This window comes from Hibiscus syriacus, unplaced genomic scaffold (assembly GCF_006381635.1).
Source record: "Hibiscus syriacus cultivar Baekdansim isolate YM2019G1 unplaced genomic scaffold, ASM638163v2 tig00002237_pilon, whole genome shotgun sequence".
In the NCBI taxonomy this organism is placed as follows: domain Eukaryota; kingdom Viridiplantae; phylum Streptophyta; class Magnoliopsida; order Malvales; family Malvaceae; genus Hibiscus; species Hibiscus syriacus.
The window spans coordinates 17,939,860-17,946,312 of NW_024061918.1; positions in this window are offsets into that span (position 1 = coordinate 17,939,860).

A 6,453-nucleotide genomic window follows, 5' to 3' on the forward strand; every position below is an offset into this window, starting at 1 on the left:
TTAAAGAATACACAGTTTAGCAGAATTGACAGCAACCGAATAAATTTACTAAACAATCTAAGTGAAATGGCTAATCTAAGTGAAATTACGAGTAAATTTATCATCAAGTTAAATATGGAAAATCTTAAACTTACCTCGTTGCGTAGAGTATGAACCTCATTCTACAACGATACTATCATCTCACGTAGAGCGGCAACCTCACCACGTAAAGTTGACACCTCCACACGCCATGCACCATCGTTATCGCGTAGAGTACCGATCTCCTCACGCAAGGCATTGACCTCATCACGTAACTCCCTTGACTCATCCCGTGGAGGTAGAGAACAGGGAGATAGGAGTCGTGGCATCTTTGCCGGTCGCCTATCATGAGGTGATGGTGGAGAAGAGGCTCGATGATGTGACGGGATAGGTGATGGCTCTCGTTCTAGAGGTGTATAGTCGGGTCGATCAGGTGATGGCTCTGGGTGAGGTGATGGCTCTCGAAGTGGAGGAAGTGGATGCTGCTCATCATCCGTGCCATCAAAAAAACTCTGACTAGCTTGCCACCAATCAGTGGCAAGCTCTTCCTCCGTGGGTGTCAGTCTTTGTAATGGAATGTTGGCCTCCTAACAATATAAAAACTCAAACAAAGTTAAACGTCTACTATTAATAACTTGTTTATATTTATGAAAGTATTTGTGTTAACTTACATTATTTATTGTCGCATATGGTATTAAGTCTTCCCAATCCAACAGATTTTTCCTCTTCCAGGAAATAGCCCTGGGAATATCATTTGACGTTTTTATTGCATATGTACGCATGCTGGGGAAAGCCTCGAATATCCAAATCTACAAACAATATAATAACAAACATTAGTAATTGTTAAATAATTAATTATAATTTTAGAAACATTATATAGAAATTCTTACCTTAAAGGCCCAAACAAAGCCTGACAAAGTGTATTTCGACCCATCGCCACACAAACTTTTGCGGTCATCAAAGGCAGTAGACAACTTAGTCCAGGTAGCTTTCCATATATACGAACCCCACGGAAACAGATTCCATGCATTCAGGTCCTCTACCAATATTATTAGCTCCCGAGGAATAGGTTGTCTGGCCTCTCTGCCTAAAAAGCCGGCATACAAAAGTAGTAGAAGGCATACTCGGACAACATTGACATCATCCATCCAAGTGAAACCATCTTTCTTATTAAACAATTTCTTCAGGTCGTCGACGTGTAGGTTCGGCTTCTCCATTGACTCATCCGGAAAAACCCGGGATAACCATGATGGGCGGGCGATATGACGAGTGTACTGGCCTACATCATCGTGTCCGAATCGTAGACCAGTGATTAAGCAGAACTCCTTCCGCCCAAAACAAGTATACGCTGGTGGAAAATGAAACCATATCTATTCCTCACCACGTTGTATACTGTCGGGTAGATTTGATGTCATGGTCTGAAGCCACAAATGGGTCAAATTAGCATCTCCACCCGGATGCTGTACTCTCAGCCATGGCCCGAAGAAGGTTTCCTCAAACAATTGTCTTTGTGCAGGTGAAAGCTTCGAAGCAATTGTAGTGGCTAGGCTAACTTTATTCCTTAATGTCAATGAAGCCGAAAAAAATTTCTACAAAAACAATAAACATACCAAGTTAGATATACCAAAAACTACACTGTGAAGATATACCAAAAACAATAAACATAAAGAGTAGTAGTTTATTCTTGAAACTAAAATTTGCAACACTGTTTTGTCTTTTGGTTGAAATGAAAATCGCAACGAGAGAATGACTATTGCAACGCGAAATGAAAATCGCAACGAGAGAATCGCAACGCGAAATGAAAATCGCAACGACAGAATCGCAACGCGAAATGAAAATCGCAATGCGATTTTGGTTTCGCGTTGCGATTCTCTCGTTGCGATTTTCATTTCGCGTTGCGATTCTCTCGTTGCGATTTTCATTTCTCTCGTTGCGACTCTTCTGCAAATTGAAACTTGAATGGATTGCATTACTTCAACCAAAAGACAGAACAAAGACAAAGATAAATACTAACTTGAAAATCGCAACGAGAGAATAGCAACGCGAAATGAAAATCGCAACGAGAGAATCGCAACGCGAAATGAAATCTAAGTGAAATGGTTAATCTATTATTGAAATGACCAGTAAACTTATCATCAGTTTCAATATGAAAAACCTACAATAATGAAAAAATTTCAAAATAAAAATAATTAAAAAAACTAACCCTCGGAGGTTGATTTTCCATTTCTGAATATTGTGAGGGATTTCTGACCGTGAATGGTTGTGAGGGATTTCGCCGGAGATGGGGACGGAAATCTTCAGAGATGGGGACGGATTTCGCCGTAGAGAGTGAGAGATGGAGATGGGACTGAGTTGTGATTTTAGGTTTTAGGTTATGAGTTGCGATTACGGGATTTTCTCTTAATATTCGTTTTTGTAATTTGAAAATAAAATACGCGTAGCGATTATAATGGCGCATTAAAAATCGCGTTGCGATTTACGGATACGCGTTGCGATTTTTACGGATACGCGTTGCGATTTATGTGTTCGCGTTGCGATTTTCATATTCGCGTTGTGATTCTTGAAAATCGCAATGCGAATTTGTACTATCGCATTGCGATTTTCCAGAATCGCGTTGCGATTTTGGAAACTGATTTGCGATTCTGGGGATCGCGTTGCGATTTTTATTTCGCGTTGCGATTTTGTTGGTCATTTTGGCAAATCCAAAAAAAGTTGGTTAAAATCGTATATTATAAGGTATTTTTGGTCACTGAGGTGATTTTCTCTTATAATAATGGTAAGGATCACGTGGGTTTTGATAAAGGTGGATAATGAATGAAGGGTAAATTGCAGCTTTAGTCATCCATTTTGGTATGGTTTCGACTTTGTCCTCTAGTTTTAATAAAATTTCACACAAGCAATGATAGTTTAAATCAAATTGATTTAGTCCCTGATTTTAGTAATTAAAAATTTTATTGACTCCTAAAGTTTTTAGTTTTAACAATTAGGTCCCCAAATTATTAGTTAGATTCTAATAAGTTATTTTTATGGTGAGGAAAATTATTTGAAGTTATATTTTTACGATAGATTGTCCGTGTTCGTTAGAAAAAGATTGGAAGCTAGAAATCAAGTTGACGAGCTGGAATTATAGAGTAATATTTGGGTTTCGTTGACATCCTGAGTCCGATTCTGAAGTCTGTTTCGCCAAATTCGAACCCGGTAAGTTGGATTTCACTGATTAATCGCTCGATTCGATCCGTCTTTCGGAATTAAGCTCTGTTTTTTTATATAATTTTTGTTAATATGCATATGAGGAATTATTGGAAGATGATTTCAAGAGTGGGGGCATTCGAAGGGAAATTTTATAGTCGATCAGTATGGCATGAAAATCGAGGTAATACTTTACTACCTCTTTATGCTTTATAGATCTTGTGAATATTGGTAAATGCATGAATAAGATATTATTGGTCTCATATGTGTAGTTAATTAATTTCTACACTTGATTCGAATATGATAAAAATTCGGTAAGTGATTATAGTTCAGATGACTGTTATAAGAAATTGATGGATTGTTAGAATTAAAATTACAAGTTTTGTGTTTAGTGATAAAGGAATCTGCTTGGATCTGTATCATATAATTTATTTCATCAAAGGTAATTGGATGAGAAATTATGAGAATAATCTGGTAGGGTAAAATTACAGAAATACCCTTATGTGTTGAAAAGACAAGATTTAACCATAGAAGTTGGATAAAGGATTTTTAAAGACATATTGATCCGATAAAATTTCAGACGTGCATAAGAAATGCTAGTTTTGTTTAGAAAATTTGGATATTTGGTTTTTAAGCCCAAAGTGGTTTGTACAAAATACTAGAAGTTGTTAAGGGAATCATTTCAAGAGCAGAGAATGTTCAAGAAAATAATTAATCATATGAGCTCTATATTATTATTATTTTTGTTAAGAGTTAATACTGAAATTATCTGGTTAAGAAATTACAAAAAAAATGCCCTTGAGAGGTAAAATAATCCGAGTTGACCCTGAATGAGAAAGTACTTTGAGGATTCATACTTAACTCGATTAACTAGGAATTTAATTGCTAGGATCCTATTTTGTATGGGAAATTACTGATAATTCGTTACTAACATCTGAAAAGACATTCAACCTGAAAATCACCGAATTGAGTAAGTACATGACGAATATTTTATAGATGTTGCTCTTTTGTCAGAATTGTTTGAAAGGACTGAAGTAAATGATAAGTTTGGATTAAATGATAAGAATGGATGGAATGAAATGTTTGAAATGCCCTAGATCTATAAAATGACCAAAATACCCTTGTAATGAAAATGAATCAAGAATATCACCAAGTTTGGGAATGAATAGATATCCTCAAGCTTTCAAATGAATAGATATCCTCAAGCTTTGAAATGAATGGAAAAACGTTGAGCACCAAAATGACCAAAATGCCCTTATGGTCTATACAAAGTAAATGTATTGGATTAATTAAGAAATTCAAATAAACATGGATGTTGTACTGCTCTTTAAAGTTATGAAATGCAAATTAAGTCGGTCAAACAATGCTAGAGTTATATCAGTACTTGAATGGCATAGGTACCACTTGAATGCTAGTTCGTCTCCTCAAGTTTGGATTGATGATAATTATGGGAGTACTCAACTCAGCTCAACGATAGAGCGTATTTGATATTAAGAAGTGGATATTCGTGAGATAAATCAATCACGAATACCAAAATGATTTTAGTATATGACCAAAGTGAACTGAATAGAAGTACAACATGTATCCGAAACTCAGAGGTGTCTAAATTACTCTGGAAAACTCTGAAGTAATCGGGATAACATTAATTGCTAAATGAACCAAGCAACCTTAATGACGGAGAATTTAGTAAGTATTTGAATAAGTCTGGAAACTATGATGAGTTTACATAATGAAATATTCCTATGGGTTATGAACCACAAATCAAGTACGTCAACATTTCCTTATATAGTTGAAATATGGAAATGAAATAAAAATCAATAGAATATATGTTCATGTCCTTAAGATCTATTCGATGATGATTCTGAAGGTGATCAATGGATAAGAATTTGTTTGTATTAATGGTCAATACCCTGAAAGGGCATTGAATGGACTTGTCGACATACATTAATCAGGGAGTGGTGTAACTCGAGTTGTTTGATGATCTGATCGATTAATATAAAGGGTATATGTCCTGATTCTGCGTTTTCTCCCTTATTAGATCAAATCACTCCGGTTATATTTGATTCGCACAAGTAACACAGATGCATAGGATTCTGGATACTCCAGATTGGTTGAGTAATGGAACCACTCTCCATAAATTTGAATCTAAAATTCATTCTGTATAAAGGTTCCTGAACACTTTCATGATGCTCCTGAATTATAGTGGGATTCTAAAGTATCGATTTTAATGTCTGATTTGAACGACTAACAATTGACTCCTTTTCAATAGGACCTCGTTACTGGAATCTAATCAAAATACATCAGTTTCATGTTATCTATTTTGATAACTGCAAAATACTTCTGATAAATATTGGGATTTCTCTAGTGTGTTCCTTGTTTTTTTTATAAATTGTTTTGTTGTTTTAACATGAGGTACACTAAAATCTATGGTTACTATTTTATGGATGCATCGACTTAATGGTGATGGCTTATGGATTTGTATCACGGTATAAATTGTATCTTGGAGATACATATTTGTAAAGTACAGCTCGGATCAAGCTGTAATATTTTTATGGACCTAATGTGACTCTTAGGTAGGCTCTACGGCCCTAAGATCATTCTCGGGTAGGCCCTGCGGCCCTAAGATGTGTTCTTAGGTAGGCCCCGTGGCCCCGAACTTTCTTGGGTAGGCTCTCAGGCCCTAAGATGTTCCCTTAGGTTAACTCTTTATACGATGGTTTTAGACTACGAGTTTAAAAAGCTCCACTACAGTATGATTTATGAGATTTACTGAACTATCATTTGATTAGTGTACCTATTTTGATTTTATCATACTGTTGGAACACACTAGACATCCTATTCGATCACCTGAAAATGTGATACTATGAATGCTTCCTATGACCTAAGATCTTCACGGATTCTATTCTATTAACTACCAGTGGAACCTCAGATTATTCTGAAAATTTGTATACGTCTGATTCAATAAGGAAATTATGGCTTCCCATTCATCTGCATGTCCTTTAGCATCATTTGGTAGTTTTGTATTACTAAGCTTTCCGAAGCTCGCTCTATTACTCACCATTGCAGGTTAAAAAAATTGTACCAGTGCAGCTATCGATATCAATAAGGGAGTTCTTCCGGCGTTGCTTTCAGAGGATGGTACATGTTATTAGGGGGCATGTAATTGTATTTTGTTTTATATCTGAGTCTGAAAATCTGTTTTATTTCTAAAAGCTGATAATGCAATTATGAGTTACATGTTTTTAA